Here is an 11,597-nt window from a genome sequence, read left to right on the forward strand (position 1 = left end):
GGTTGGGGGTTTTGGGGGGTTAATTTAGGTGTTTCATATATTGTGTTAGCTAGCTAATTAATAGAGAGAAGTGTCCTCTCTTATGTCCGTGCTTGGTCGACGCTACGTACTATACATAGAGAGGCCCTCGACACGCTAGCTAGTAAGAAAATGAAGGGAACCATTAAGTACAGAAGTTCGTCATGCATACCAAGAGAAGTGATCGATCGACCTCTCCTTCTCTATCAGGGATATACCCCGCCGTATAAACCGCCGGATGAATGACTCGGCTAGAGTTTGGCGATTCACTGGCGACCCACTTGGACCTGGCGGTTTGCGATTCATTGGTAATCCGGCAGGCGGGTCAGAGGAGCGACAAGACCCGGTGGCCCAACGGGCGGTTTATGGAAGGCCGGATCATGCTATGGTGGGCCGGTTTAAGAGGAAGGTATAAGGAATATTTGTCTTACAAGGAGTTAAGACCTGGACTTGTATCCTGTTTGTATTAGAGATAGACTAGTCCTGATCCTAATAGGACTCTACATGTAACCCGCCCCTTCAACATATATAAGGAGGGGCAGGGCTCCCCAAAGAGGTACAAGCTACAAGCAAGAAACAATCTCTAGGGCTAGACACAACTAGAGGAGAGCCGGTTTACGGCGACTCCCTCATGATGATAATGAGGTCTAGCCTCAAACAGCATGTAGGGTTTTTACCGGATGATGTTTCCCAGGGCCCGAAGCTGTCTAAACCCTTGTCTTATGTTGCGTCTCTCGATTCTGCTCAACCCCTCTCAAGCTACCACATAGATGCGTTGGCCTCGCGACCAAGTCCTGACACTAAGGACATCTGACGTGACAATTCCACGACAGTTGGCGCCCACCGTGGGGCCTGCGCATGATGGTGTTGAGTTCTTGAAGGGATCTTTCACAGGAATCGAGAAGTTCATAATTTTTCGGATGAAGGATAGCCAATTTTTAAGTAATTAGGGTTGCAGTCTGTTCGTTGCTGCCATCCTGCGATTTATCTGGTGGGTTTTAAGTCATCTGAAACCGACGAGTTTGGAGACTCCAAAGGAGCTAGTGTTTCTAATACAGCTACAGGCCACAAGGCGAGTTACTATTATGACACGGATTCGCTACTGTGATTTTTCATCAAGCCGTTTTCTGCTCTGGGTTGACCCCGAGCAAATTCCTCGCCGAATCACTGCTGTTGACCTCAAAGCTGCTGCCAGAATCGGACTTAAGCTGGACTTGGTCTCGCTGGTATTTCCTCCGCTGCCGCCGGTTCAACCAGATCGTTTTCCTATGCAAAAGTCGGATGTGCACAACCTGTTATTGGATGATCTGTATACAACCTTTACGAGGAGACACGGGCCGCGGGGTTTAATCTCCAGCGCTAGGTTAAAAAAAAGAAGGGGGTGCGACGTGGGCGACTCGGAAACCGGCCACGACCCGTTGGATGACCTGTGCGTACATAGATGTCCATGAAATATCAGGCAGTGGGCCGCCTACATCAACAAAAGATACGGTCCCTGACCCGTTATTGGAGTTCAGACAATCTATGATCTGCATGTTTTTAGGCAACTACTACTCCGTATCAAGCAAGATACGCCATGTCCTGACAGAGGACCTGTTAGCCCGGCTAAGATCTGAATAAACAAGAAAGGAAGCTGATTCAAGAATTAAGGAAAGGAAAAAGTTGCCAGGTTGGACTGGCCCTTGAGGCAACCTACAGCGCCCCGGTTCCTCATATGAAGCAGAGCGCCTACGGCAACACGGAAACAACCGTTGACCCGTCCGGCAGCTCGCACGTCTGCGGCCTCGTCTCGCTGAGCCACCTCACCATTGACCCACCTGGCGGCTTGCACCTCTGCGCCTCCGCCTCTCCGCCCTGCAACCCACGTGGGTGGTAATGCTACATGGAGATAGACGAAGGCCATTAAAAAAGATGATGGCATTATACTACGGAGGCACGTTTGGCTGTGCCGCACAGCTTCACGGACACACATATCGCGGTCCGTTTTACATCAACGCGCCGGCCAAATTTGCCGGTTCGCGTCACCTTACAACGGCACGGACGACTCGTCGTCCACCCTCGCCGTTGGTTCACGCGTTTGCACCGGTTTATAACGCGGAGGATAACTGGCTCGTCTGTGCCGGCTTACAAGGCCACGTCCGATTCATCACTCCGAAGCCGCTTTTGCTGCTGCGATGGTTGTACTGTCCGCCCAAACATCAGGTGGTATTCATCTAAATTTATGTATTAAACACTTATTGTTTTTTGTCAAAAAAGAATTACTTTGTCCTGTAATATTTTTACACAGGACAATTTTTATGCCATTTGCGGACACGCGTATTGCGGTCCGGGTTACATCAACGTGCCGGCCGATTCCTCCGTCTGCACCACCTTACAACACCGCGGACGATTCACACCGGTTTACAACGCGGAGGATAACTTGCTCGTCCGCACCGGTTTACAACACCGCGGCCGGTTCAACTTCCTGCTCGCATGGACGACTTGCCCATGATGGATTTCAGCTTCACTGCGGTGATCATCAACTCCGCGGTGGATAACTACTGGCCTGACGCATCAGGTGATATCCATCCAAGGAAAGTTATTTAAGATAAAAATTGATATTTTACCGCGGAGGTGGAGACACGCCAACATCTTTTGGCGCACGTGGTCGTCGTTACTCAACGGACTCCTACACCGGTTTACAATGCACTGGCCGTCTTTTATGACCACACCGGTTTACAACACGGAGGACAACTTGCTCGTCCGCACCGGTTTACAACACCGCGGCCGGATCATCCGTCTGCTCATCTGGCCGACTCGGCCATGATTAATTTTAGCATCACTGTGGTGATCATCAACTCCATGGCGGATAATTTCTGGCCTAACACATCAGGTGATATCCATCTAATATATATTTTATTAGTGCATATTATTTTTGTCAAAGAGCAGTTTATCTTTGCCTTGGTCTGCAATATTGTATGCAGGACAATTATTCATTATAAACGTGGTTTATACCATGGGTACGAAGCACGCGCTGGCAACGTCCTGCCCGGTGTTCGTCCGTGCCACATTACACGGTGAATGGACGCGTGCAAGACGCCGCCCTTACGGCCCGGTTTACATCAACTTGCCGGGACCGTGCCTGCGTTTGACTCGCTCGTCCGAACCGGTTTACAACGCCGCGACCGAATCATCTGTCTGTGCGGCCTCTGATGCTGCGGTCGTATTTTCCGTCCGTCTCTCGCGGCCTGGTCTACATCAACATACCGGGCCGCACCGTCTGCATGAGCTGTTTATTGGATATGAGCAAGTCACAGCTTGGGTAGCCCGGTTTTCTTTCAAATTGGAGGCAAATTATCGTCAACCGCCATCTGCACTGGATGCTCAATAAGCAAGCACACAAGTCGCCGCCATTACAGTTCTGGTTAACTTCAAAACGCCAGTTGGAAGGAACCATTGGCCGAGTTGCTGACACGGCTCATACAGGATCATTTATAACCCACCGCAGTCATCACAACCTTCTGTGGATTCACATCATGTTATCAACACCAATGATATACAAGTTATGCCGGTTTATATCACGATCAAATATGGAGAGTTTCAAGCCAACTCCTCGAGTCACCTTGAGACTCGGGGGCTACGATGACATGACTCAGCAAATCTTGCTAGTTTCAGCAAATTTAAGAACCCCAGGACGATGGAGGGAAAGATAACCCGGTCCAGGAGGCTACTGTTATTTGAACGCCGGCTTAGAAAGTATATGACAGTTACAAAATCCCGGCTCAATGAAGAAGATCCGGGTCATCAGAAAGGATTCCGGTTTAAAATCCGGCTCAAGGGAAGTCAGTCTCATTGAAGCTCTCAAATATCTGGTTTACAATCTGATTCAAGGGAAAGATGTCTCCCACAAAACTTTGAAGCTCTCAATATCCGGTTCAAAATTCCGGTTCAAGAAGGATTTATCTCTTGCAAAAAGTTAAAGGGTGCCAAAGAGGACCTGCTGCCATGATGCGCAGTTCAAACATGGGTATCATGCCTTATTGGCCTAACATATTATTGATCACCTGGGGGCTTCTGCTTCATAAAGCGGGGTCTCTGTTCTTTTTTACATCATGCGTGGTTACACGGAGGTTCTGTCTTAAAGCGGCCTCCGGTTTACCTCTTGGGTTAGCTTTTCATAGCACCATGTTATATCACTTGGGGCCTTGGTCGTGTCCGAACCAACGCAACACCTTTTGATAGGCGAAAGCCACTAGATCATTTGGGGACATGGTCAAGTCTAAACCAGTCACGCCTCTTGGTCGGCCTAAGGCCACAGAATCACTTGGGGGCTTTGGTCGAACCCGAACCATCGTCACCCCTCTTGATCGGCATAATGCCAATGCATCACTTGGGGACTTGTGGTCATGTCTGAACCATAGTCACGCCTCTTGATCGGCCTAAGGCCACAGAGTCACTTGGGGGCTTGGTCGAACCCGAACCATTGCCACGCCACTTGATCGGCATAATGCCACGGTTTCAGTTGGGGACCTGGCTGACTTGAACCATAGCTACACCTTATTGGGAGCTTGGTCGTGTCCGACCATGGTAACACCATCTGATCGGCTCAGTAAAGCCTCTTTTTGCAAATGGTCTTATCATTGCCTTTGCTTCCATATTTTTTCATAACTTTTATTTGATTTTTGTTGCGTTTTTAAACCGACATTGTTAATCCGTTTCAAACTGTCAATTACAAATTGGCGGAACACGGTCAAATCCTGATCCGGAGACTATCTGCCCGGTTTTATTTTATGTTACCATCTTATTATGGAGTAAACCGGTGTTCATTAACCCGGCTTGACTTTCAATTACAAGTTGTCAATACAGGATCAAGTTATTATCCGGAGACTATCAGCCCGGTCTGGTTTGACTACGAGTCGCCAGTATTATATATGGTTAAACCGGTGTTTATCACAACCTGGTACGTTTTATCATCAACCGACACAGTAAGAAAGGAGTTATCATTACTCAAGATTGGGGTTATCACTCTTACTACAAAAAGTTGGTAAAACCAGCAATGTGATTCAACGTCACAGGTATGATATATTTCATTGATTATTCTTAAGTGCAGCCTTGGTTATAAACCTGGGTTATATGTTGGGCATTATGACCCGTCCGGCGGTAAACTGCCTGGACACTTTAAACTTGTTGTATGCAGAGACAGGTTGAATAAAGCATGATGATAAATTATCCGGTGTTTGTTAAACCGGCCTGGCTTTAAGACGATAAGTCGCCAGTATATGATGAGAAATTATCTGGTCTTTATTAAACCGGCCTGGCTTGGGACTATAAGTCGCCAGTATATATTTGGATTGCGCCATTGGAATTATGCGCTTATAAATCATTGGGTATATTATTCAAATAGCCAACATGGCTGGATTTCTATTATGGTTATCAATAACCAGTATTATGATTAAGGTTTTCAAAGTCGCTTTAGCGTAATGGCTATCATATTATCAATGGATATGAATTTTATTCTACAATTGAAGGAATAGTCCCGAGTTGCTGCAGGCTTACAACCCAGCACTTGGGGGCTACATTATTCAAACTGAGATTACATCAAATATGCAAGTCCCATGTCACTGCCAGCATGCACCATGGCACTTGGGGGCTAATGCAAAGTCATTCTTTGTTCATCTTATTAAAGACCCGACTCGTCACATTATAATGAGCCGGCCCTTGGGGGCTACACATTGCTCCTGTCAAACAATTCAAGATACAAAGCTTTTTATTCATTATATTGAAGGGTCCACTGCTCAGTTGGTAAAGCACAAGGCTCTTAACCTTGTGGACGTGAATTCAAGCTCCATGATGGGGGTTACATCATATGATGTTATTTTCATTGAAGTATATATCAAAGTCCCAGCTCAATATTATCTTACTGAGCCGGCCGTTGCTGTTCAAAGATTACATGATTATATTTACAAAGTCCGTGCTCATTATTGCATAATGACCCGGCCCTTGAGGGCTACACTGGTTGAAGTTTTTATGAGCATCAGGAAATTACAAGTCCCAGGTTGATGCAAGCATGACAACCCGGCACTTGGGGGCTACATATGTGGAATACTCAAATTCTGACTAGTGATTCAGACGAACAAACCTGGATTTCTTCAAAGATTGTGATATTTAAGCAAGTCTCAAGCTGTTGCTATGCTACCTTCTTAAGACTTGGGGGCTACAAGTGATAGGCATATAAGAGGTATATTTTCAAGCTGGATGTTAACTACAAGTATGACCCGGTGCTATCAATATTCATAAACCGGTGATCTTGGCAATGATAAACCGGCAAGTTCTACATTCTTAAACCGGCTGAAGATCAGATGAGGATTTCAAGGACCATTATTTTTGTTAAGTCATTAGGAGCTGAGTCAAAGAAGTTATTTCTTCACAATATTTCTCTGCGACAAACCAATGTCAGCAAATTGACTATGAAGCTGGCCTATTAAACCGGATTTTCTAGAAGAAGGAAGAAATGACAAGGATTTAAGTATTATCAAGTGCCGGTTTACAAGAATATTTAAACCGGAGCACAACCCGACAAATTTGTTCTTGTGTTTATGTTGTAGATCAGTTTAACATGGATAAATCCAAATTAAACTGGGGGCTAATGTCGGGGATATACCCCGCGGTATAAACCGCCGGATGAATGACCCGGCTAGAGTTTGGCGATTCACTGGCGACCCACTTGGACCTGGTGGTTTACGATTCATTGGTAATCCGGCAGGCGGGTCAGAGGAGCGACAAGACCCGGTGGCCTAACAGGCGGTTTATGGAAGGCCGGATCATGCTATGGTGGGCCGGTTTAAGAGGAAAGGTATAAGGAATATTTGTCTTACAAGGAGTTAAGACCTGGACTTGTATCCTATTTGTATTAGAGATAGACTAGTCCTGATCCTAATAGGACTCTACATGTAACCCGCCCCTTCAACATATATAAGGAGGGGCAGGGCTCCCCAAAGAGGGACAAGCTACAAGCAAGAAACAATCTCTAGGGCTAGACACAACTAGAGGAGAGCCGGTTTACGGCGACTCCCTCATGATGATAATGAGATCTAGCCTCAAACAGCATGTAGGGTTTTTACCGGATGATGTTTCCTGGGGCCCGAAGCTGTCTAAACCCTTGTCTTATGTTGCGTCTCTCGATTCCGCTCAACCCCTCTCAAGCTACCACATAGATGCGTTGGCCTCGCGACCAAGTCCTGACACTAAGGACATCTGACGTGACAATTCCACGACATTCTCCGAGAGATTGGTCGAACAACAAGTTTTCGTATTATCTATCCGACGCTACTGGCTACATACATATACAATATGTAAGATCTCTTACAATCCCCTAGCAACTAAAATCAACTTCCACATGGTATTCTCCGGCTTTATTGATGACGTGGTCAAGAAAGAATCCCGCCAATTCCTCTTGAATTGCTTTCATGCGATCTTGTTCTAGGAGTTCATTCCGCATCTGCCACGTCTAATTTGAAGAAGGGGGTTAATTAATACATATATATGAATGAAACTCAACAGAAATGATGGTGTAATAAAATGAAATTGGGAACATTATTGCTTACGCACTTCATATTGTCTTTTAGAGTAGCCCCGCTTATTTTTCAAAGTCGCGTTGTAGATGAACTCGCACACGTAGTATCCATAGTAATTATTCCCTTGTTCCTGCCACAAGCACTTTACGAGAAATACAGGTCAATCAAACTGATAATGAAGCATTATAAATGGCATTGATGAAAGTATAGCTGTAGAATCAATGGGAGATGCGCGCAACTAGCTAGCCAGTAGTACTTCCTTTCGGGTATGTATATCGCAGCTCCTTCGGCAGTCCCGGAGCTTCTGCGGTGAACTGTTTCCAAACCCTGCAACACAAAGAAAATAATTATTATTACTTGAGATATCAGGAAATGAACAAAAAGTTGCCGATATGGTGCGATAATGATCGATTGAACTTACTTGTTGAGCATTTTAGTCATGTCCGCATAGGTTTCGGGATCTTTTCGTCTCGAGTCTAAGACGGTTACTAGTCCCCGCTCAAGCTTAATCTCCAGAAGAACATAGTGGAAGCTGCGCACGCATGCATAACTCATCAATTACATTACTATAACCTCGCTCGAGTAATAAGGGAAACCGAATATGCACACGACAGTAACACTCACTCGAAGTTGTAAGGAAAGAGTATTAAATCTTTGTTTTGATTTTTGATCAACGATTGTAGCAAGTTGACCTCGACCTCTTCGACGTGCTTTTTAACCTGAATTTCATCTATGATATTTGTGTTAATGAACCCAATATCATACATTTCTTGTTTTCTGCACTCGACGATCTTCAATATGCATAATATAGTGAGGATAATTAATTATATATACATGCAATGAAAGAGCTGAGCTATATATAGAGACTTAATGACAGAAATAGTACTTACAGACAGTAGCAAAAGACCGTTAATTTATCGAGGGCATTTTGATTGAAGAACTCGAAGAACTCCTCAAATGGAACAGGCAACAGATCAGTTCCAACGAGGCCGTGCTCCTCTTTAATTCTCAGAAACAAAGTATTCGTCCCCCGAGACTCTCTGCAGGTTTTCATGTACCAATTATGGAATCTTCGCATCATCGTTGTTAGAGATTTTTCATCTTTGACGAGAGGCTTCCCGTACTCGTATCTGTGTTCGTCCACCTCCATGAAATCAAAATTTACATCGTCAGGCAGGTAATCTGCAAGATTGCCATAACCAGGCACCGTCCCCAGAGCATTAGCGACGATGTCGCTGCTAGACACATTGAGCGGGGGGCACGATTGATTTGCTTGTTCGCCGAGCTGGGCAATTTTTTCCGCACCTGCTCGTTCTTTTAACCTTTGATCACTGACAGTACTTCCCGACCACTCCGCTTCGAGATATGTCTGTTTAGTAATGCGCTCATAGTTTGGTCTCGGCGGAGACTTTGGTGGTTTACTCAGGGCATCGATAGTGCACTTTGCTTTCACCAGATCTACCTTCTCCTCCGGAGTTGGATGTCTCTTTTCTTTCAACCCTTTAAAGAAGTCCTCCACTTCGGTCCGCACAATCTTCGCGTTTTCCTCCTTGGTCCTCTCGTACGGTAACTTCTCTAGACGCTTGAGAGAAGGATCATATCTGTATTGCCTCCCGCCTCTGCTGGCTGTACTGCTAGACGCTGGAGCAGATGGAGCGGCTGCGGCGTCTGTCTTCTTTCGTGCTTCCTTACGAGGCGGAGGAGAAGGACTACGATGCATCGGAGCAGCCGGGGCGGCGGCGGGTCTCTTCTGCCCTTGCTGGCGAGGCGGAGAAGGAGGAGGCTGCTGGCTGCTCGGGCGCGCCGGCGCAGGCGGAGAAGGAGGCAGAGTACCGCCACGCGCCGGAGAAGGAGGCTGAGTGCCCTGATCGTCACTCGCCGGAGGAGGAGGTGGTGGAGGAGGCGGAGTGCCATGACTCGCCGGAGGAGGAGGAGGAGGCGTCCAGTTCGGAAGCTTGATGAACTCCTTCCGCCATAGGCATGGAGTCTTCGGAGCAGAACCCAGCCGAGTCTCCCCTTCACCGGTAGGGTGGTCAAGCTGGAGGTCCTCAAATCCCTCCGTTATTTCGTCCACCATCACCCTAGCATATCCTTCTGGAATCGGATGACAGCGAAAAGTTGCGTCGGGTTCAGAAGGTCGAACTTGGCCGACAGCCGCCTTGACTTTTAAGTTCTGTCATTGCGTCATAAGGTGACAATTTTGAGACTCCGTGATAAAATCCACGGGGTAGCTAGCAGGAGCCGTCAAGACATGCTCCGGCTGAAGCAACTCAGTGGAAGCCACGCTGCTTCTCCGCTGAGATGGCGGGGTAGCTTCGGGGGAAGCTTCGGCAGGTCGTTTGCTGCGATCTGCTTCTCGTTCCTCTAGCACTTGTACCCTTGCGTGCAACGCCTCCAGTTGGCTATGCACCACTTTCTTCCTCCTCTCATGGCATTTGTAACCACCTGCGTCCAGAAAACCAACCTTCCACAGAATGGAGCCTGGCGTGCCTCGTGTCCGTCCAGGGTGCTCAGGATTCCTGAGGCCCATTGTGAGCTTGTCCTTCTCCCTGTCTAGAATGAACGTCCCTTGCTGCGCTGCATCGATATAGTTCTGAAGTCTGTTGACTGGTATTTTTAGTTGCTCGTCCGTCCAACGGCACTTCCCTGATACAGGGTCCAAGGTTCCGCCAGCCCCGAAGAACCAAGTCCGGCAATGGTCTGGCCAGTTCATTGTCTCTGGTTCGATCCCTTTATCAAGCAGATCATTCTCAGCCTTGGACCACTTAGGTCGGGCTTTGAGGTAGCCACCTGACCTCGTGCGATGGTGAAACTAATTCTTCGCAGCATTTTGCTTGTTTGTCGCTGACATCTTCTTACTCTTTTCCGATGTCTTGTGGGCCACAAATGCGGGCCAATGATCTCTGATCTTCTCATATTTGCCGATGAATTCTGGTGTCTCTTCTTTGTCGACAAACTTTTTCAGCTCTTTCCTCCACCTCCTGAATAGGCCTTCCATCTTCTTAAGAGCACACGACTTGATTAATTGCTCTTTATCTGGCTTCTCCGGATCCTCCTCTGGCGGTAGGGTGAAATTTGCCTTCAGCTCAGTCCAAAGATCATCTTTCTACATATCATTGACATAAGACACCTCAGGGTCTTCCTCCTTAGGCTTATACCATTGGTGGATGCTGATCGGGATCTTGTCCCTAACAAGAACCCCGCACTGAGCAGCAAATGCGTTCTTTGTCCGGATGGGTTCAATCGGTTTGCCGTCGCGCGCAATTGCTGTGATCTCAAACCTTTCATCCGAGCTCAACTTTTTCTTCGGGCCTCGTCTCCTTACCGAAGTTGTGCTCGATCCGGAGGGCTAGAAAAAAGAAGAAAGACGAGAGTTAATTAATATGTGTACATATACCAAAACAATGAATGCATCAATTAGCTAGTTAGCACAGGCTTAACTAATATATATACCTGCCAGACTCGGTTCGGTCACCGGAGCCGTCATCACGTCTCCTTCTTGCACCGTCATTGGGTCACCGGAGCCGTCCTCATGGTCTCCTTCTCGCACCGGCATTGGGTCAAAGGAGCCATCATAATAGCTTGCTTCTTCACCCTATCCTTCGAGACCATTGGTGTCGTTCAGAAACGATAAGTCGGCATCACTTCCATATGCGATTATCTCCCCCAACATCGCTTCTGTTGCTTCATCTCGGGGGGTGTCCATAGTTTCTACAAATATTTACAGGATGGCAATTATTATTCAAACATGACAGATATGGATATATTAGTGGCAAACGTAGAACTAGCTAGCTAATCACAATAAGGAATCATATTAATTAGTGGCCTCGATGCTGCTTCTCTAGGGTTTGGGGTGGCCTCGACAACGCTTCAAGGGGGTAATATCGACAACGATGAGATACATACACGGGAAAATAATGTTATCGGGGAGGGGGTATATCGACCCCCCACGTGTTGAAGTTATCGGGAGGGGTTTATATCGACAACGACGACATACGTACATGGGAAAATAATATTATTGGCGAG

This window comes from Triticum aestivum, chromosome 7B (assembly GCF_018294505.1).
Source record: "Triticum aestivum cultivar Chinese Spring chromosome 7B, IWGSC CS RefSeq v2.1, whole genome shotgun sequence".
Taxonomy (NCBI): domain Eukaryota; kingdom Viridiplantae; phylum Streptophyta; class Magnoliopsida; order Poales; family Poaceae; genus Triticum; species Triticum aestivum.